Raw genomic sequence first — 23736 nt, 5'->3', positions numbered from 1 at the left:
TGGTTTGGGAACTCTGTTTAAAATAAAGCTTTACCGTTACTGTAGAGACTGTAAATTCAATTATTAAAACAAATAACCTCATGTAAGCATCCCGTGTGCTACCAGTGATTAAACATTTCATTTTAAATAATCCTCTTGTTGTCCCTCGTTCATTCTAACTACAGAACCATCTGACATTAACTGTCATAAATAGGCATTATAGTTTCCCTACGACTTCAAAAATGTTGGCTTTAGATGACAAAAATAAATAGGATGGCGTTAGTAATAAGAACAACACAGCTCTGACAAAAAACATTGATTTCAGCTCCTGCTCTCTGTTTTTTCGCAGATTCATTCCCTGGATCGTTTGATAGGATTAATTGGAATAAAAATGATGATATATCTGCTTCTGCTGCTTTGATTCTGATCATTAAAAAAAAAAACTGTCCATCACAAGTCCAATCATTTCATTTGCAATGCTGAAAAGGTGAGTGAAAAAGAGGACAATATGAAAGTATGTGAGATACATTTCAGACAGTATTTCTATCAGGAGCAGGGACCCAAACGCCAGTACGTTTTTCCAGGAACTTTATTCACAAAGAAAAGGGTAATCTAATTACATCAATCTTTATATGTGTCATGCCAAAAAGGTCAAAGCTGTCCATCAGCATTGTTCTTGTCTGTTTTCTGTGATTCAATTCAACGCGTGATGCCAATTAGGAAACTCACCTCAGTCTGTCATGATGGTGAGAAGCTTTCCTGTTGTTGTTTTTCACCATCACAACTGACGATGTGTCGGTGTAAGCTTTCCACTACATAAGATCGTATTAAATACCCCACAAAAAGTCCTTTTGCAAAAAAAAAAAAAAATTGCGCTTTCTAAACATGCTCTGATTATAGGCTGAGATGTAAACTACGCAAGTTACATTTTAAAAGATTAGTAAAAGTATCCTATGATTTCTCTGCCTGGTAGCTAAGTCTGTAATTAAATCCTTTGAGAGGCTTTACAATTGGGGTTTATAAAACTTGGTCAAAGTAAATACAAGATTTTAAGCTTTGCAAATTGCCGTATTGATTTTAATTATGTAAAGCGTGTGTTTAAATGTTTGAATGGACTTGCTCCTCAGACTTTTTCCAATAATAATAAATACATCAATATATTACAGAGCTGCAAGTGGCAATCAGTCTCCTCTCATTCTGCAAAACATCTTTTATATTTTTCTGTTAAAGGAACAAAGTTGTGGAACTCACTACCCGATCAAACTTCCCCCCTTTTAAGAGAGCTACCAAATCCTGATTAATGCAGCAACAAACCTGCACTCATGTATAGTTTTTAAATGTAATGTATTCAATGTAAAATGCAATGTAATACTTTCACTTTTCTAATCTCTTAGTTCCATTACAGCCCCTTCAGGGACAGCTGTTGAAAACTACCATCAGTTATAAATTCTATGATACTTGCATAGCTGTTTTCATTTTGTATATTGAATCTGTACCTCGAGGCAGCGGCTGCAGGTTCGACTCCGACCTGGGGCCCTTTGCTGCATGTCTCCCCATCTCTCTCACCCCATTGACTGTCTGTCCTTAATGATAAAAGGCTTGAAATCTGCCAAAAAAATCCTTAAACAAAGGTGTAAGTACAGGTATATAGTTCTGTTAAGAAAAACCATGGAGTACCTCTCCAGTTTGTGCACTAGATGGGGCTCTATGACCTCTTCTGTCACCAGCATGCATGAGCGTTACAGCCAAATAATCTTCAGAGCCGACTGTGCTCCATGCAAACTGCAAATGAGTGCTTTGACAACTAAATCTAAATCATACAGAAATGAACCTTGTGTCCAGTATCTGGTTGGTTTTTGATATTACTCACCTTGAATTGATCTCTTATGGTTCATACTGAGCCCTGTCCTTTCCCACAGGGCTGGATTAATGTCTATTGCATGATGGCATGTTCCACATCCCTACACATGGTCCCTGATATACTGGGATGATTCATCTGGTTTGTTTGTTTGTTTGTTTGTTTGCTAATTCTGATCCTGTTTAAGCTATATAACTACTTTTCATTGGTTTAAACATAAAAACATATTCAATTAGTACAAAGCAAAAAGTCTTTGGCAAATACAGGTAAGTGCTGCACAAAATCATTTCCCTTTTTAAATCTGGCAGCTGACTGTTTTTTTTCTTCGCTTTTTCTCTCCTGTAAAACAATTTATTTGGCCTCTGAAACAGCATTTTGACTACATTCGCATCTGAATCCCTTACACTTGAGACACAATGCTGTATTGTATTGTATTGCATATGGTATTTGGTAGAGCATAGAGAGGCCTGTGATGTGCAAATGACTCCAGGGTGATTTACCCTTTCCTTTCTCTTCCATACTGTTAAAAAAGGGGGAAGTTAAATAGAAAAGTAAATAAATAGGGGGAATTAATACAAAGATAAATAAATAAAAAAGCGAATCAACAACATGTTTTACACTGTTAATATGAAAATATAAATGTATGACACATTTTATCAAGTAATTAATACTTACATTTAATCTTAATATTAATTAATATATTTATTTATTGAGACATACTATTTATGTCTTTATTTTTTAGTTTGGTAGGTTCAGTCCTCCATAGAAGAGTGTGTCTGCCAAAAGAGTAAATGTGGGTTACACTGATGGCCCAGCAGACACTATGTAAATGTGGTGTCATGAGTTTTAATCCACCTAAGTGTATCCCTCCCTTGTGCCATAATTTCACTGAGTTTGGATAAAAACTAATCTTTCAACTGAGTGTGTGTGTGTGTGTGTGTGTGTGTGTGTGTGTGTGTGTGTGTGTGTGTGTGTGTGTGTATTTATGGAGATGCGTGCATGAATCTACTGTACAGTCTGTGTAGGTGGGACTGTGTGTAGGCCCGTCATTCAGTATGTGGATTGTTCTGAACTGTGACAGGCCCATCGTGTCAGTCAGCATCACAGTCAGTCATTTTGTATGTGTGTGTGTTCGGGGAGCATCTTTATTCCAAAGCTTCTTTTGTTTGGCTTGCATTATGACACTATGAATAATGCATGACATAATTTAAACATGAGACATCAGCTCCAGCACGAGTCTTAAATGTATTTTCTGTTTCCTATTATTTCACTGTGCTTTGGTGCATGCATGGGTCAAAAACATGAAACATTTCCATCCGCTTTAGTAGAACATTTGTGATTTGTTCTATAAGGTGGACTGCACAGTCATTGCTAGTGATATGGTTGAATCCATAAACAACAACAAAGTAACCAGTAATAAGTAGCATAAATTAACATTTCATGTTCGAAAAGGAGTAGGCAAAAGCCACTGTCTGTCTCTATACCGACCTAATCATCAAAACATCACTTACATAAACCAACTCTCCACCCCTGCGTCCATCCAAACAACTAAACCACTATCCCCGTCTTTATACATAATCAACAACACTACCCAAGAATGTGAAAAATATAAAAGAAAACCATAATGCCCCCCCCTAATCATATATATATAATCAAAGCTTTTTTATGTACAACTGAATATACATACATCAATTATCCAGTGACAAAAAATACATTTATAAACGGGTTGTGGTGGAATAGATAGATAGATGGATAGATAGATATGATATATGGTATGCTGCTATAGGCCTAGGTCTGGGGGATAATACTTTTCCAGATACTCTGAGCTTCTATCCTCTCTGTCTGTATCATTCATGTCTCATCAATGTATGTTACTAATTCAACTTCTTCCCCGGAGTTGATTGTGCTTTGTCGTCTCTCAGGTCTCTGCTGATCGTGGTGGCGCCTGCTGCCGTGGTCCTGCATGACGCTTCCTGCTACTATTATAATCTATCACCTTAGCTGTGCTTGTTTCTAGTATTCTTCTGTATTAACTGGCATAACATATAAGTCATATTCACATTACTATAGATATAATTATAGTTACTGGAAGTGTCGATGGTCTTTGTGTCTGTCTTTGTCTCTCTCTGTCCACTTGTCTGTCTTTTCTCTCTTTCTCTCTCCTTTTCTTCCTCCCCAACCGGTGCAGACAGATGTCCGTCCTCCACAGAGCTGGGTCTGTCTGACATTCCTGCCTGTTATAGGGAAGGTTTTCGTATCAATCATAAATAAGTCATAGAGTGTGGTCTGTACCTACTCTGTAAAGTGCCCTGAGATAACTTTTGTTATGATTTGGCACTATAAATAAAATTGAATTGATTTGAATTGATATGATATGATATACTATATCACAAAGCCTACAAATGAGCCATTGTGTATGATGAGTAATTTTGCTTTTGATGCTGTGAATGTTATTAGTCGTATGTTTTAGATAAAATTGTGACTTTATATGCCTATTTTTTTGCATACATATTTGACTATGTATCTGCAGGACACCACTGGGTTTCCCTGATTAAATAGAGGTTATAAATGAATGACCGAATAAATAGAGTATATATAGTATGAACACATCTGGGGAGCCTTACAGCAGCGGTGGACACGTAGGGCCACTCTCTCTCCTGTCAGAGCCCATCCAGCTGCAGCCATGTTGGAAGAGCTCAGTGCTAACAGCTAACAGCTAACAGCGTCAGTGGACACCGAATACCGGGCACGGCGCTGTTGAGGACAAAAACAGACAGGGAGAGGGACTCATAACGGAGAGATACAGCCACCAAGCCGGCTCTGATATCAACGGGCTCACACATATATTAAAGCCAAACTTACTGGCTGGAAAAGGTGGCCGGTTCCTGAGAGTAGGTGCGGCCGGGCTCCGGAGCTCAAAACGGGTGAGTATTGATCCTTCTGGGGGCGGATTAAATGGGAATAGCCCACCGTTAGCTGAGCTAGCTTAGCATTAAAGGGGGTAACACACACAGACAATGGGGTTAACGCGAATGCAATACGTGGGGGTGTGTTTACATGAGCTGGTGTTGGGATTCATGGTGAAATATGTTGCACTGGATGATGTGAAATGCTGGTCGTTTTGACACCCCGGAGTGATTTGTATTCCTAACGGACAGACAGTGGTGCAGTGGCCGAATCCACCCCTCCGTGTTCTCCGGTGAGGTGCAAAGGTCCAAGCCGAGCAGGGTTTATGTCATGCAGAGCACCAACGCTGGAAAAAAACATCTGTTCTGATGAATAACGAGTTGCACACACCGAGAGTAAATGTATAAAGATTTTTACTGAGTATAGCAAGTAACGGGTTTGAGACAAAAGGTGGCAGCTCTTATGAACCTGTGCGTCTCAAGTGTTTGGGTTGTTTGATGCCTTGTCAACCACAATGCTGCACATTTAGTAGGTCGAGTGAAATGTATTAATATTTTTCACCAGGCACACATCATCCCTTTACCATGCTGGAAGGGGTTAAAGTAATAGTTTAGGTGCAATGTTGCAACATTTACTGAATTAAATGAGTCTGGTGCCAGCAGCCCTGTGGATGTGATTTGTCAGGTTTTTTTCTTCTTTTGGGGTTTCAGGGGTTTGGAGTCAGAGCTGTCCTGTCATGTCTCCTGCAGATTTCTGTGTTCCTTCCTTTTCCCCCCATCTTGTTTCCTGCCTTTACGAGACAGTTGCCCTTGATCACATCCCTGTACACATCCCCTTGCCGCCAAACAGGAGAGTCCAGAGGACCCCAAAGTCCTCCTCACAAAAACATTTGATATTGAATTGAACAACTCGCTAAGAACATATTTAAAGTCTTTTGTAAAAAACTGACAAGGCTGTAATCAGCTCACATTCAGTTCTGCTAATGATGAAGCATCTACCTCCAGATATTCCTGTAAAAGAGATATGACAGCACTGAGAAATGTAACTTCCCGGCGTTTCCCTGAAGTCACTACCCTTCCAAAGGATGACCACAATCACTTCACAGTGTAGATATTAGGGACGCAAAACTGAACAGAAGCATAAGGAGCTGAAATGTTCACTAAACCACTTTCCAGTTTGTACATGTGGGCTGCAATTTGTTTTGGTTCCATAGAAAGACAAAAGTTGTGTGCATGCAGGATTGTCCTTCCATTTACCTTAACGTAAGTAAGAGGCGAGAATACAGCGTGGAGATCAGTGGAGACGGAGAAAATGTAACGTTTAAGGATGCACCATCATCTTTTAAGTCAGGTTAAATAGATTGATTAACATGTTTGCCTTTGAAAGAATATTTGTTGATTTCATATATTATCACACCTCTGGATGGAAGAAAAATATTACTTTCAAATAAGAGAGAAATCGGAAATGTTTTTTTTTTCTTATCCCTGATGTGCAAAACAAACTGAAACTGTGACCGAAAAACAGCAATACAAATCCAGTGTTGTTGAACCGTTACACTCCTAGTAGATACTATGAAAGTCTAGTTAATGTTTGCTAGATTGCATGCCCAGTTAGTGCTGTGATTCAAGGCCTTTTGCACACAGATCTGCAGTCGGATATATAAAAACCTGACATGCATATCATTGGTTTTGTGCTATCTGTCTCAACGTGTGATTTAATTCAAACATTAGCAGAAATGTTAACAGAAATCATCATCATCTTTCTTACACATATTATTCACACAACAGATGAAGGATTGTGGCTTTGCCTCTCTTCTGCCTCTGCCTGTTCCCCTCGCCACCTCTCCCATTACTTCCACTAATCTGAAGAGGCAGGGATGTGGAAAAAACACTGTGATCAATTTTTACAGCAGTCTTTTTTCAGTTGGGAAAAGATAAAGATGAGTGACGAGAGTAGTGGGAAGACGGTTAGAAATGAGAGCTTAGCAGAAGGAGGTAGCAGTTTGGGAATGAAACTCAGCCCACAGGTGTGTCAGCCCCAAACAATCAGTGGGTGGTGTTTCCCCTCGCCTATAAGTGACAGCATACGCCGCAACTAGGAAGTTGAGAGACAGAACAGGAGTATACACACAGGCGTCTGTGATTCAGCAGAGGTTCTGTCCTCTGTGTGCCGACAGCCAACATGCAGTTCTGGGATTTCCTGGGCTGCACCAATGGAGGTATGAGCGTGTGTAGTCATGCTGGTGGCTCTGGGAGTGTGTCGGGCTGTGGTTGGACATGTGTATAGGCGCTCTGTGCTATAGACAGGTAGAGAGGGTCTGAGGGCTGGAAAGGAATTTGTGCTGCTCACTGCCGTGCAAGCAGTTGCATGTGTAAACGTCACAGACAGGTAGAGTGTGGAGCACAAACAAAGACGTTGAAGACTCTGATACACTGTCAGACTGCTCTGTTGTCCTTTGATAAACCCGGTTGGCTGCTTCTGTCAGCAGATTTGACAAATGAAAAAATCGGCACAAATTGTTTGCGTCTGCCTTTAATGTTTTTAGATTTTGCTCACATGCCTCCATGAGACGTGTGTGAAATTAAATGTGTGCTATCCATTGTGAATTGTTTACCCGCCATTCACTATAACAACCATTACTACCACTACACTTATTACTATTGCTCCAGCACTTAATATTTGACATTGAAATACAAAAGACTGGCAGCTATAATTTGACTACCTGCTTGTCCTCATATTAGTTAGTTTAACTGTGGGTAGGATGAGCTGTGAATTGATCACCCTTTATAGGCTCCTGTTTGTTTTTTTTTGTTCCCTAATCAGTTATTCTAGGACTGCACCCTGGACGCCGTTGAGTCAAATAATCCGTCAGTGACCCCCTCGGTTGAATTGAAATTCTTCAACTCGAGCCATCCTTTTTTTGGGGGGGTTGTCAGTCAGTGGGCATTACATAATGTTCTAGCAGGGCCAGCACGCAGAACAGGTAGTCTATAGATATAAATGGCAGTGACACGGCAAAGAAGTCACACCAACAAAGCACAGTAAACCCAACGGGTCGGGTTGGTTGCCGACATCGCCACGGAAATCCTTACACATTGAGGACAGTCAGTCCACCAAATAAAATTTAAAAAAAGAAAATATTTGAAACCTTGTATTTAACTCACACCTGATTAAAAATGCCTGGTCAAACATGAACAACCAGAAAGAATTGTATAAATGAAACTAAACAACCACAGGCTCTTGTGTCCAAGGAGCTATACGTATAGTGTATATGTGTGGGAGTAACTGACAGCTGTGTACATCAGGGTCAAATAACAAATAGGTCTTGCTTTAGTCACCTTTTTAACAAACCCACATTCATGCAGTTGAATCCAGATGTTCCTCAAACACTGTCTATGACTTTGTGTCTGCAATAGTTCTATAAAAACACACATACACACACACTGTTAATCTAAAAAGGGTGTTAAACTCTGCCTTATGATCTCAGTTAAGTTGTGTTGTCTTGTGTCTGTGGTTACTTTATTGTGCTGTATTGAATTCCAGGACAGTTCTACCTCCAACACCCATCCTGTGCCCCAGGCTATGTTTGCTGCTATTGCATAAATAGCTGTAACTCAGAAACATGATGGGTAGTGTCTTATTCTTCCCATTCTATAGAAGATTGCAATGCTACATTTTGAACTAATACGACCCGGTGAGTCCACATTTGTTGGAGCTTTGTCTTCATTTTTTGAGACAGAAGTGCAGCATGCTATCTGTTCACTGCTGGTAGTGAAAGCATGTGCTGTTGTCATCAGCCTTCCCCTATTTGCATCGATAGCTCCCTGTTTTGTTTAACTTATTCCACGTGGTCAGCACTCACTGTCAGATACAGTGATTGTGTAATGACTTAGTGAAAGAGAGAGAGAGAAAGAAAGTGTGTGTGTTTATGTGCTAAATAAAAAAAGATTTATGACATCTCTATATTATTGTCACATTATGCCACACTGTGAACTGAAGTAAAAGTAAATATATAAAAACACTCTTATGCATCATTAAATGCCTGTCGCCACGCCTTCTTTCTCGCGTTTCTCGCTCCCCTCATTCATCTGCCGTTGGCGGGATTAAGACGCCAGGAAAGGCATCGAGGAAAATGGGAATGGCCGTAGATGTTTCTTCAAAGCATTGGGTTAGGTTACACTTAACAAGCTTGTGTGATGTATTTGACACTCTGTATGGGAAATATAGCCAGCAGTAGTTGGAAAACCTCTTGTCAAGTTGTTCATCTACTGTAACACATTGGACTGCACAGACACGAGTATTTCAGAATTCATTATGGGAGACATCTGGGCAGTTGTAACATGATTCAACTTAGGTTATATAGGGAATATAGGGATAACTGGATGAATATCAATATTTTTCCCGGATCAAACCTTGTTTTTCTCTGTAATTTTTTAGATGGCCAGTAAAGCATGAGACACTTTTATTTCTGTCTTTTATTTAACTTTGTAATTTCTGAAGAAATGCAATTGTGATTAGAGCAGCAACCAGAGGAGTATGTTTATTTACAGCACAGATAAACACCAGCAGCACAGGATTCATTTTTAAATGTGATTGTTTCCACTTATGAGGCTGTTTAAGTATGTTGGTGCAAAATCAAGTGAAGCTCAAGTGTTTTGAAAGTAAGAACAGGCACATTAATCCATGGCTGGCTGTAGAATGTCTGAATATTCTCTCTTTTCTGAGAAGCAAAATTGCCTTCATTGTCAGTCCCTGAAAGACTTCAGAGACGTGAAGCTCCTGACAGAGACGCAGTGGTTTAGATCAATATAGACGTCTTAACGTTAACTTTACTGCAGTGCACTGCACTGACGAGGAGCCATAAAACGGCTTTTAAAAAGGCTTGTTTGTGTAAAGAAGTTATCATTGTCTGAAATGAATCCATAAATCTGTGACTTCAGGGAAAACCGTGAGAATAAGAAGGTATAAAGGGGGATCGGAGAGCGCAGGCTGCAGTCTTTCGCTGTAATACTTGACTTTATATAAAGATAAAAACATTTTTTATTTAAATATTGTCATTCACAAATTAATCTTTATTAATTTGATTTGATACACTTCATAAATAGATATCATTAATTGTACAAACCAATCAAATAAAATAACTCAAAAAAATATATAATAAAATATATATATATATATATATATATATATATATATATATATATATATATATATATAGTATCTAATGAATATCTGTTGAATCTTTTTAATTAAATACCCAGTTATGTTTCTTTGTCTCTATCTCTATTTTTCATTTGCAATGTAAAAATGTTCAGGTATTAGTTTAGATAAACAGCTAAGTAAGTAATCTGTCTGGCAATCTTTGGCTTTACGATTGGATGTCAGTTCTAGTGCTTGAGTGTGAAGATGTTTTATGTAGTTAATGTAATCATTCTAATGTTGTATTTCATAAAAGTTTTGTAATTGAATCAAGCCTTTGATACAATAGATTCAATTAAAAGAAGAGTGTGTGGTATTCAAAGGAAAATAAGGGATTGATAATTGGGTGCATGTATGTGGATGAACAGATCTTAACAGAGCTGCAACTACAGTTATTTTCATTAAGGATTATGTTATGTGGATTATGTTTAGTTGAGTTTAACTTCCTGTTTAGGATTTACAATTCATCATAATACTACTTGTTCATTATTTAAGCATTTTATTGGCACACTCTTCATCATATGGAGCATGCAGCTTAATTTGTTTGTGTGTACCCCTAGGATGGACTCTCCTCTCCCCTCCTCTCCCCTCCCGGGTGATGTCCTGTAGCTAACGCAGGTGTTTCGACAGACAACATGTGAAAATGTTTTGGTTACGTCAGCTTATGTAAAGCACTTCTTCTGCCTAACATAAAAGATACAGATGTGAAAAGAGGCACTGGAGTGGATCAGACCAGTCTGTAGCTTACTTCCTTATCTGCAGCAGTCCCAATACTGCAATAATGTTTTTATAGCCGCTACTTACAATGACAGCTACCTCATTAAAGCTGTAGCTGCTACTGTGCTCACCTTATTCTACTCTGTGATGTTGCACTCAGGGCTGTGCCACTCTTTTCTATTCTGAATGGCTGATCAGCGTAGAGGGGCTTGCAAAAGGCTGCTGTTGTTTTCTTGATGAGAATGGAGCCATTCCTGCCCTAAGCGTGGTGTCAACTGTAGCGTAGCCTCCGTGGTTTACAGCCAGAGGCAATAGTTTTCTACTCTGAGTGGGAGAGAGAAAGGAAAAAAAAGCACAGAGCGTGATAGAGTAGGAGGGAGAAGCTCTGTGGAGTGTTTATGCAAGTGAAAAATGTTTTAGCAGTTCTGAAAGGACGATTCAGTATTGTTTCAATAAGTTAGTTTGGGGCTGTTATTTGTGGATATGAAAGCTCGGTCATTTCTGGTGAGAAAATATCTCTGCCTAGAGGTTAATATGAGATGAGGAAAGACGTGTCTCTAACAGAATCTGAATGTGCATGGTGAGTTTTTAAAACATTTGAATATACATTGGCACAGTTGTATTCAGGCCCGCCAACAGAAATGGCTGGGCTCCTGAAAAGGTCCAGAGAACGGGCCCTCCTTAAATCTGCTTGGCTAATATCAACACATGCACGTGCTTAACACTTACAGTGCCTATAGAAAGTCAAAAGATATCCTTTTTTTTAATAGTCACTTTTTTTTGTTTCACAGTCTGAAATGATAATGCATTTAATATATATATATATATATTTCCAGCGTGATTTACACATTTTGCCTTCAAATTCAAGTGAATTTCTTTTTCGAAATTTCTGAAAATTAATTAAAAATGAAAAACTAGAGTAGCAGGGTTGGAAAGTGATGAGTCCCCAGATTTAACACTTTGTGGAGGCACCGTTTGCTTTAATTACAGCCATCAGTCTGTTTGGATTTGTCTCTACCAGCTTTGTGCACCTAGATTGGGAAATACAATATTTCCCCATTCTTCCTTGCAGAATTGTAAAAGTTCAGTCAAATTCTGTGGTGAGTGGCGATGGACTGCACTCTTAAAGTCCATCCACAGATGTTGGGGGGCTCTGACTGGGCCACTCTAGGACATTCACCTTCCTGTCCTTTAGCCACTGTGTTGGTTTTATGGAGGTGTGTTTTGGATCGTTGTCATGCTGGAGGGTGAACCACCCGCCCATTTTCAAGTGTCTAGCAGAGGGCTGCAGGTTTTCCTCAAGAATTTGGGTTTACTTGGCAGCATCCATTTTCCCCTCAATCCTGACCAATTGCCCAGTCCCTGCTGAAGAGAAACACGCCCACAACATAATGCTGCCACCACCAGGCTTAACTGTAGGTATGGTGTGTTTTGGGTAGTGTGTTGTGTTTGTTTCCACCAAACATAAAGCTTGGAGTTCGGCACAAAAAGTAAAATTTTTGTTCTCATCTGACCATATGACCTTTTGCCACATGGCATCAGAATCTTTAAGATGTTTTTCATGAGACTCAGTGTGACATTTTTTTAGAAGAAGCTTCTTTCTTGCCACCCTGCCATACATGTAGAACTTGTGAAATTGTTGTCACATGCACAGATCAACCAACCTCTACCATTAAGACTTGTAACTCCTTCAAGGTCACCATGGGCCTCTTCGTAGCTTCCCTGAACAATCTTTTCCTGGCTCAGTCATCCAGTTTGGAGGGGCGGCCTGATCTAGGCAAGGTCTGGGTGGTGCCATATGCCTTTACTTCTGGCCAATACTCGCTCTGAACGGTACTCAGGGATAGTTGCCTTTGAAATCTTTGTGCCTATCCACAGTGTTATCCCAGAGCGCATTTGAAAGCATCTTTCCAACCATGGTGAATTCTGTGTGTTACCACACACTACTAGGAGTGGAATCCTCAAGGAACAGCTCATTTTATATTGAAGTAAAATCAAAAACACCACAATTGATTGGCCAATTAACTTGATGTGTAATCTGGAAGGTGATTGATTATACCTGAGAATATTTATAATGGTTATTCTAAAGGGACTCATCACTTTTCTTACACTTCTATTCTAGTTTTAAATTTTTTTATTAATCTTCTGAAATTTTGAAAAAAAAATCACATGAATGTAAGGAAACATGTTTAAATCACGCTGGAAAAATACATTATATATATTATTATTTATTATGTAAACAAAAATAAGTGACTTTTTCAAAAGGGTATTATGACTTTCTATAGGCACTGTACATCTAAAATGAGAGGGACTTACTTAGGGACTGGGGCTACGTAGACATGTAAGTACAAGTACACACATTACATTATTATTATTATTATTTGGGTGACAAAAAAAGACTCATACCATTTTCAGGCCAGTTTCATTATGAAACAGGCTACATTTTACTGAGGTGCAATCTTTATTTTGGTCTTTTTAATAAGTAATGGTGAATATTTTAGTTCAAAGTACATTTTGGTTATCATTGGTTATATTTACGGGGAACATGCCCCCTGGCTGTACTGGACAAATGTGCTTCAGCCTTCTATCCACAATGATATTTTTAACACCAAGAAACATTATATATACAACACATTTTTAAGCATTTCTTTACTGAATACTGCCAGTCCTGGCTCCAAATTGCGCAGTGTGTCCGTGAATTAACATGTTACATTCATCATGAGCAGGGAATGATATTAGCACCTGCCTCCTGCCAAATACAGGGAAAATGTTGGCTGTCGCAGGGAAAAATTTCAGTCACCTGCTACTATGGCAGATACGTTTTCCTTATACTAACAAAAATATCTTTTAAGCATTCCTAAATTAGGTTAGGGATTACAGTTACATTATACAGTATATTCCATATTTCTGCTGTCTGGTGCCACTACGCTCTACATTGATTTCAGAAGTGGCAGACAAAAAAACCGAGTGGCCCGTAGAAACGTTCAGTGACCTGCCACAGTGGCAGGTGAGTAAAAGACACAATTTCAGACCCCGATCAGGAGCGGATTTAAAACTCACACTATAATTGTCCTGCCAGTGAATTGTGTTACTTTTGTTAAAAGCATCCTACTTGTCGCCAACGTTTTGGACACAACTCTGCCAGGAACAAATTGGATTATGTGATTAGAGGAAATGTGTGTAAGGAAATGTGGCAGGACACACACACATTAAGCAGCAATGATTCAAACCAAGTAAAATATAAAAAACGAAATGTTATAACTAGGGGTGGAACGGTTTATTAAAAAAATCTGTCCCATTCGGTACGCATGTCATGGTTCGAGACACGTGTGTACCATTCGGTTTATGAGGTGCAACGTAGCGTAAGCCTTCATGACCGCTGTCCTTTCTAGTGTCCATCTCAGCGCTACCGTCTCAGCGCTTCAAATCCCGGCGCGCTGGGAGACTTGCTCCATGTGCCCTGTAGGCACACGGCCACAACGCTACGCACGCTCCCGCTGCGCTCTTCTTCGTGTGTTTCTAAATCCTCTTGGCAACAGCTCTCTAAGCTCCGCTCTGTTGTTGTGCTCAATCGTCTTTGTCTGGTTAAATCAGTGGTTAAATCACCACATCAATGTCTCTTTCTACTCTGAAAAAAAGAAAAGTTAACACGGAAAACCGTCAGTTCACCAGAGAACGGACAGAGAAGTTTTTTGTTTCTTTCTCTGTGAAGCCTGAGTTTACTCTGCAACCATATCTGTGTGTAAAGAGGATAAGTTATTACGGCATTTTCAGAAAAATCATGCCACTCCGCATTTATGTTACGTTCATTTGTGTCAGTCCAGTTTTTGATGAATAAACTAATGTTTCATGTACTTGTCAGCCTGGTAAAGTAACTAGTTACTGAAGTAATCAGATAAATATAGTGCAGTAAAAAATAGAATATTTCCACTGATTTGTAGTGGAGTAGAAGAATAAAGTAGCATGAAAATAAAATATTCAAGTAAAGGACAAGAGCCTCAAACTTGTACTTTACTCCAATACTTGAGTGAAAACCTTGTGAACAGGTTTGTTCATTTAACAAGGATTGTTTTTGACAAGCTTGTTGCACTTTGAGGTCATGACTAATATTTACATTGATAAAATAAAGACAATATATGTACTATATTGGATTATGTACAATATCCATTAATGTGATGCTTGTATTTTTCCGGCCCCTCACTTTGGATCATTTTCGGCAACCGGCCTCAATTCCAAATGAATCGAATAACCCTGATGTAGCCCTTATTCAGTCAGTTCAGTGATTGCTGTTAGTGCGTATTTAAGTGAAAGAAAACCTATTTTCTTCATTTTTTTTTAGAGATTTGACAATGTAAAAGTGTCTATATTCTTACCTAGAAGGCAAACATTTGTTTACCTTTTTGTTAAATAGATATATAAACTAATAAATGCAGCAATGTCTTTCCTTCTGATTCAAAATCTCACTTCACTTTCATTTAAGATTGTTACAATAATCCATAAACAAGCTGCCTCATTGTTTCAGTTTTTGCATGATTGCATGACATGTCCTTAAGAATATCTGATTAAAAAATAATCTAATTATTAGGCTATAGATCTGATACATGGTATTTTTAGAATCCAAAAGAAATTTAAAAAAAAAACAACCGAACCGAAAAACCGTGACCCCAAAACCGTGATATGAAAGGAACAGTGGATTTTGTGAACCGTTCAACCCCTAGTTACTGAATAGCCCACACAGTTTATTATTAAACAATGGTTCTAAACTGTGTGCCAATGCTTTACTACATTATTATCCTGAAATAGTATAGTAAATCTTGAGTTTGTAGTGTGTTTGATGATTTTGTTTTTTTTTTACTGCACAAATTGAATCCATCTCAAATGTTCTTACATAGTTCTTAATTAACTTTTCGAATGCATTTATTCCTGTATTAGTTTATTCTTTATAGCATATAATCGTATGTCTATCTTTATTCCAGTGTTGCCATTAAGCGGCCGGAATATTGGTCTGCATTATGGTTTGGAATGGCACCGTCTCCAAAACCAAATACGGTGTTGCATATGCTGTAAGTGCTGCTGTCCTGCTTGTATTTAGTCACACAGGAAATTGAGCTTTAGAGACATTGTTTCCTGCATACTGGCAACTTTAAAAGGATGAAAATAACATCAATAAAAAAGTACATTGCGGCTTTTTATTTACTTTTATTTCGTCATTTAATTATGCTTGTTGTAGTTGAAAGTACAATGCACCGTCCTTGAAGGAACATAGGTGTGGGCCGGGCCTGTGAAATTCAATTAGCAGGAAAAGAGTGAGCAAAGGGTAGAGTTGTCCATTCTCGTTCTACTCTCCGTTACTATCTTTCTGACCATACTGAACACCCTCTCTGCACAAAAGTGCCTTCATTAGATTAGTCACATTCCTGAACCTCCCATCTTTTGCCATGATAGCCTAAAAATCGAGAAAAATGCAGGAGAATTTTGACTGCAGGAGGAAAACGGGAGATGGTAGTGAAAATCAGGAGGTTTGGCAAATATCTCAGAGGTTTATGTATGCTGCTGATGGACTTTATTGTCTGACTCTCAATGCATTACATGAAGGAAATGAAGATACTCAAACAGTGTCCCAATTCAAAATCCTACAGTACATTCTAATTGTATACAGTGTGTACTATAAACTAAATCTCTATATACTCTATAATACTATGTATTACGTAAGGGTTAATGCTCGACTCCTCGAAGGCAAGGCTGCGCGTCGGACAGTTCTCACCTCCACGTCGTCCATTGATACCTGATAATTGGACACCTTGAAGGGCATTAACCCGCATATACCACATCACTTACTAAATGAAATAATAATAAGACCACTCATATATATTTTCATGCCGTTTTGCGGTAAAATTTGAAAGTTTTTAGAAAATAACAACTCATTTCCCTTCTACTAGTCTACCGGTACAAAAAGTAATGCCACCTTCAGTAACAACAAAGCAACAGAATGTAACAACCAAACATCTCATGTCTTTTCCAATAAGAATAGAGTATTCGCAAAGACTTTGGTATAATGTCTAGTATGCTGCATGAAAACATAACAAAAATTAAACAAAAACAATTCATTCATACTATCTGTAACAAGAGCATGCTTTGAATATTGTCGTATTGCACATAGTGTACTGTAGTAGGTTGTATCTTAAAAGACAAAGCCTTGGCATCCTAATTAGCAGCACAGTACTGCCTTTTGTCTGTTGCTTAGTAACAGATCAGCATGTTGGACTTTTCATCATATTGCTCATTCTAGTGTCATTGTTACGTGAGATTGTAATGAGTGAGTGAAAAGAGGGTATAGAGGAATGGTACTATGACATGAAGGTGGTTATATGAGACAAATAAAGTTGTTACAGCTAGAGCTGCTTGATTATGGCAAAAATCATAATCATGATTATTTGGGTCAATATTGAGTGTCAGTAGCTCAGTGAAAACGAACAAAAGAGTGATCTGGATATATAACACAAGACAAAAAAAATCCTAATTGAAAATAAAATTGGATTAATTGAGCAACCCTAATTGCAGCATACCAGAGCAGATTTATTCTGCCAAGTCATGATTCCTGCCTCAGTGCGACTGTCTGGAATGTGTCTCGTATTAATCCTCCTGATTCATGAGAGTGGCTACAGTCACTGGTCAGTCAGTCTGACATATGAACCTGTGGATGTGTTACTGTGGTTAGAAATGGACTCCTGTCAGTCAGATCAACTTCAGCACTGCAATCCAATCAACTGGGTTGGACAGTTGGACTTTCCACGTGATGAACGGCCTCTTTCATGTGTTGGTTAGTTGTAATTTGTCATTCAGTAAACGGAAAATGAATTGAGGTTCATTTTGATAATTGGTTTATTATTTAATGTCTATGACTAATGGCAGAGTTTCTTTCTTTCTGTGATTCTGTTTAGCTCTGTTCTCTCATATTTCTCTGGCAGTTTTCTCACATGAACTGTGGACGATGTCAGGAAAATCATGTGTGGACGCTGTACGAGTCTGATTTTAATGCAAACCAGCTAAACCAGCATTTGTCAGTGTGACAAGTTCTGGCATATAAAGAAGTGTCCGACTTCAGCAACCTGTGCCGACGGTGTCACAAGGCTAAAGTTCTTGAACCTTGTCATCTTTCCACTTAAAAGTTTTGTTGGCGATTTTATGTAAATCACCATTCCTCTTCACCGCTGGAGGTATGTTGTCCTTCGTTTTCACGCGTGATGGAAACTTCAACGCGCTCACTGTGAATTCTCTATCTGACAATTCAGAAAGAGTTTATCTATGCATGCAAGACAAATCTGTGTTTGATCCTTGAAATGAGTTTATCATGGGATAAACAGCACAAATTAATACCACAGAACAATCTTAAAGTTACTAGGGTACTACAGTGTCACTTCCAATCATGCTGAAGTACAGTGGCTCTCAATGATGCCATGAATTAATCCATTACATGAAGTGACTCTGATTGTTAACACACACACACTCTCACACACTCTCACACACTCTCACACACTCTCACACACGCACACACACACACACACACACACACACACACACACACACACACACACACACACACACACACACACACACACACACACACACACACACACACACACACACACACACACACACACACACATTAAATTAAATTAAGTAAAACTTGTTTTTTGTCTCTTTCCCCCCTTTCCCTTTTCTGTTACAGATATTTCCAGAATATCTTACTACACTGGTGAGTTTCTATTTCTTTTCATTAAATGCAGACAAGCATTGTTGTTGAACCTCCTGTCAACTAATGGTAGAAATTTAACTTTTTTTCAAGTTGTTTTAAAGATGTTCAACATCCACCACTAGATGACAACCAGTGCACATTGCATACCTGTAAGTTTGTGTGTGCATTGTGTATGAATTCTTGCATTCTAACTCTTATCCAATATGGTTTTGTTTTTGGTCAGAATTTAGTGCTTGATGTGATTTTTGAATATGAACAGAACACAAACACAATGGAAATGACAGTATCCTTTAATTTCTTTTTTTAATGCTAATTAAGAGATATTCCTCCTTTTGCCTTAACTTCCAGAAAGCATGATGTTCTACAATCTTAGTCTTGACTTAGTATTTTTATAGAACATTAACTACTTCAGATGTAAAGAGCTAAATCATTTCATAGGTATAGATAAGACATTTTATAGTACCCCATGGCTGTTACTAGGTAACGGTTGATCCTATGTTTTCAAGGAGGATGTTGTATATTTGGAGCTGTGAACGTGTAATTCTTAAAAAGGACAGAAACGTGATTTACCTTTCTTGATCTTCACATCCCACTGGAGACTTGTTGAGGTCAAGATTGAGATTAGCTGAAATGTATGTGAGATGATGCTTTCCAACAATTGCATAGCAAAGTGTGTACGGACTGGTAAACTGAATATCTGGCCCATAGCAGCGCTGGAAATACCATCATTCTCAGTGCTGCTGATAAGGATCTCAACTTCATTTTTAGTGGCGAGCATACTGAACATAACATTCAGCCTCTGTCACTCTGTGAAGGCACCATTTACGTATATCATGCAATCATTTCAAGTAGTAATAAGCCTTAACACAAAGATGACCTGGAGTTATGGCTCACAATTTGAGGCATTTAAGCACCACGTGATTTGAAATCTAGCAACTCAATGAAAACGAAGGCTACATAACTAATACAATATCAAAGGCTGCATTTATTTTGTGTGATCGTTTCATGTGCATTATTTTACTTGAGGATGTACTATAGAGTGATGTCTGGTCAAAATTGCTGTGCATGCAGGGACGATTGTAGGAGTAGACCTTTTGGGGACTTCAGCCCAATGAGAATTGTGACATTTGCCGTGTAAGGGGTTGAATACTTTTGCAAGTAGAATATTCACCACGACAAGGAACACATGGAAAAATCCATGCTGTGATTTGGTATTAAAAACTTTTGACATTGGCTACTATGGGGACTAACATTGTCACACATGAATACAATTGGGCTCATTGATTCCACAAGAGTCCCAGCTTTCCAGTCATATCCAATTTATGCAATTCCAAGACACTTTAGGGACCCCAGTTTGCAGAAATATTCAAATAAATAATTTTATAATAGCCAAAAATAGCACATTTGTATCTTATGCATACACCTACATGGTTTTTGTGCCAAACTGCATGAGATTATCAAAAAGGGGCATGTCTGTTAAAGGGTGGGTACACATTTTCATTCAGATATCTTGAGGCGAGAGGGTCAAGGGACCCCTTTGAAAATGCCAATGACAGTTTTTCCCTGGCAAAAATTTAGACTAACTGACTTTGAAGCGTTAGTCCCCTTCCCAACAAGCTAGCATGACATGGTTTATGGCACAAACCATTATCATTTTTTAATGTTAAAATAAGGGATTGTGTTTATATTGTGTATCCTATCATTTAATTGGCTCTGTAAAATATTTCTTGTTGACGCTTCCAGTTAAAAAAAACTGTGGTAGTTACAGACGACATATCTTGTCTTTAATGTGGAGGACTAATAAAATAGAATATACCTAAATGCGAGAACGTCTTTTTTTTCATTATCTTCAGAAAACAAGCTTTGTTATCTTGAAATTATGAGCTAATCAGCAAGAAATAATTTCATCTTATTACTTATAATATGTACCAGAGATCCGGAGTGCCATCACTCATGTGTCTGGGGTCCAATCAGCCGACGCTACAACTGTAGTACTCAGAATATATAACGTCATTAAATACATTCAAACAGCCGCGATCAAGCTGATTTTTTACTTTGGAATATCTCTAAATTGTTTGAGTTAAAATGCTTGATTTTGAGTCTATATTTAGTCAGAGATGTCCTCAACTCAAATGTTTCAGTCATATGTCAGAAACTATTAATTTTGCTTCACTCATAATTAGTTGGGTGTGTTTATGGAGGAACTTTGATAATGCCCAATAAGTACTTAACAGGCTCAAAATGCACAAGATGGCGGCGCCCATATATGAGATATGTTGGCTTCACTTTTGTATAGTCGGAAGAAGTATCCATTTTTACATTCCATGTATGATTTGATGCTTGTTATCTTATTTCCACATATGTATTTTGTTTATCCCCCTTTGTTACTTCACCAAGTCTGTCAGGTGTATCTGGTCGTTTGCTCTCCTGATCTCTGATAAACATAATAAGTAATAAGAGGAAACCATACTAAAAAAAGGCTCTTTTTCCTCAAGATAGCTAAATTATTAACATGTGATCTAGAAATGATTTCAAGCTTTGCCTTCCGTACTTAACATCTGTTTTTTTTTTTGTCACAAACTCTCCCAATATGATTGTTGTCAGTGTTTTGCAGCTGGAGGCTTAGATAGAAAGCGTTCACATTCATCTTGTGCTCGGGCACATCAGAGGAATTGAATGTCAGAGTGCTTTATTGCCCTTGAAGAGCTGACATGCTGCAGGAGCAGATGAAATATGTTTGGAGAGGAGAGACAACAGAGCGAGGAGGACAGAGGGCAGTAGAGACCTTCTGAAGGCAGGAGGGACAGACAGACGAGGGGGACGGATAATGAAAACCGAGGAGAAAGGGAAAGAAGTGTTGTAAGGGGCCAAACAGTGGAATGTATATTTTCAGTGGCTAAACTTTAATCCTGGTAAAACCTGTGCGTGTGTGTGTGAGCGCCTGTTTATTAAAGTTGGAGTAAGAGTTTGTTCTATTAGCATATTCATAAGTACCGTCCAATCAGCTTTGCCTACTTTCTACTGCATCAAGTCTCAATTACAATATTTCTTCTTCCTGACTCTCTCTCTCCCTTTCTGCCCTACACAAACGCACCCAGGCACCCAGGCACGCACACGCACACGCACACGCACACGCACATGCACCCTCCCTCCCTGGTTCTGCCTGTTAGCGAGCGGAGCAGCTTTTTCGCAGCGTGGTCATAGCAGCCTGTACCGAAAACACAGCAGAGGAGAAACACTTGGCTCACACATGCACACACTCCTTTTCATTGCTGACACTTGCACACACTCCCCCCCCCCCCCCCCCCCACACACACACACACACACATACATGCATACATACATACATTCAGGTAATTACTTACCTACTTAGTCACATGCACACACACCCTCTTGTAAACGCACAACCACTCTGACTTCCACACACACTCTCATACTGTATAGCCTCTTTGCTGCACTCATTTCGACTGCTCAAGGGTTGAGGCGGATGTACAGTGTGTTCGTGTGTGTTGGGCTGCGGCAGTGTGTTTGTGTGTGTGAGAGAGAGAGCGCGAGCGATTGGGATGATGTTGTGATCCAGTTGCCCTTCCGCTGCTCCAGAAGAAAACCTTCAGAAGCCAGACTGATCGACACACAGCCGAACGGATTTACTGCATTTTTCCTGCAACATCATTTTCTCTTCATAGTTCTTCTTCCAAACCCGCCTGACTTTTGCAACACTGTTTTTATTCTAAGTCCCGGGCTTTTTCTTTCCCTTCAGGTCTGTGTCACTTTATGTCTCTCTCTGACATCAGACACCTGCTTTGACCTGGTTAACTCCTGCGGCCCAGGAGAATTGTGGGAAAGCTTTGGAGGATGCAGCTTCTCCCTGGGGTTTCTCCTCTCTCTCTCTCTCTCTTCATCCCGCTCTTTTCACTTTCTCTTCTTATTCTTTCTAATTTTCTTTTTAATTCTATCTTTCTCTTTTGATCATTCTGTTCTTGTTTAACTCTTTCTTCTTTTGCCTCCAGTCCTTCTTCCTCTTGCTTTCCTTTCTCCCTCCTGCGTTGGTCACCCTACCTTCCTCTCCCTCACTGTGCTCCATTTATCTACGCCCCTCTGTGCCCTACATATTCCTATCTTTTTTCACTGATGCCAGTTTCTCTTTTCCTCTTTCTCTCATCTGTCGTACCCTATCCTTTTGGACAACATTGTGGATTTATTTGACGTAATTATATGGAGTCTGTCAGTGTTATTTTGTAACCTGGACGTTTGACATACAACGCCATACCCTGTGACTTAAGATTAATGGCTGCAGGGAAGCTGCCGCCTTTGAATTTCCCATCAAGGATTGATTAATTGGATCAGCAGCTCCACACCGAAGACCAGAATTTGATATTTCGTGAGGATTTATTGGACTGCAGGATGACCTAATGGGTAGAGAAATCCTACCCCATTCATCCACAGAAGCCAGGCTTGAATGTCTGTTTTGAGAAGCATCCACACTGCTGAAGTGTCCTCGAGCAACTCTCTGAATCCTCTCCACCCACAAGGGCTCTACAGTATCTTCCTGGAGTAAAGGAGGGAAATAAGACCTTTCTTACAGGGATCATTACATATCACATTGCACAATGGTAAAGGTAAAAGGTCATGACACGTATTGGACGGATTGATTACTAAGGCCTGGACCCCGAGCCACTTCCTCAAGTCCTGAAGTCATAAGATGTTTCAGCCAGGTTAAGGAGAGAGTGACCGTTAGTCTTGTGATCAGTAGCTTGGGTCACTGCACCAGATACTGTACTTTTTATCATCAGTTTGTTAGATTAACTTTGCTTTGGACAGATTAAGTCAGACCTTTATCTTGGTTATATTTCAATTTTTATCAACTGGACTTTGAGCCTAAAGAAAAATGTGGAGCTTAGTGGCTGCTTGAGTGACAGGCTGGTATATCCTCTACTTCCTGTGATGATACTTGCTGTGTCATCAGAATTTACAAAGGATATTGGACATCCTCTGTTTCTTTTTCTTTTTTTACTGCGCTCCTTTCTTTTCTGGAGTTACTTACAGCCCTTGGACTCTTGATTGATTTCTTTTTGTGGCAACTTGTCAGATGGCTAAAAGTTACACAATGGAAATGATCACCCCTGTAACCGTTGCCAGCCCAGCTACCAGCACAGCAGGTTTCAATTTCTAACTTTTTTGGCTGCACTTTAGCATACCTCTATTTGCTTTTCCTTGGCTTATTCAAATTTATAAACCGCATAGCCAGGATAGGACGGCCTGAGTCCTAGGCTCTATGCTGTTTTCACGGCCCAGCAGGTTTCTCTGGGCACTGTGGCCA

The 23736-nt window shown here is 39.2% G+C and overlaps 1 protein-coding gene across 4 annotated transcripts in view; it reads left to right on the top strand.

Moving 5' to 3' along the window:
• The first annotated feature begins 4640 nt into the window (after window positions 1-4640).
• LOC310950727 (focal adhesion kinase 1-like) overlaps window positions 4641-23736 on the top strand; it is a 72123-nt gene continuing 53027 nt past the window's right edge. For all 4 annotated transcript variants that reach the window (XM_083918684.1, XM_083918682.1, XM_083918683.1 and 1 more), the window contains exons 1-2: window positions 4641-4761; window positions 18390-18416. The gene's annotated coding sequence lies outside the window, so the exon portion shown is untranslated. The remainder of the gene's footprint in view (window positions 4762-18389; window positions 18417-23736) is intronic.

The sequence above is a fragment of the Echiichthys vipera genome, assembly GCF_963691815.1.
Source record: "Echiichthys vipera genome assembly, chromosome: 8".
Classification (NCBI taxonomy): domain Eukaryota; kingdom Metazoa; phylum Chordata; class Actinopteri; order Perciformes; family Trachinidae; genus Echiichthys; species Echiichthys vipera.
Note: the sequence above shows the minus strand (reverse complement) of the source record. Positions and strands in the feature narration are given on the sequence as shown.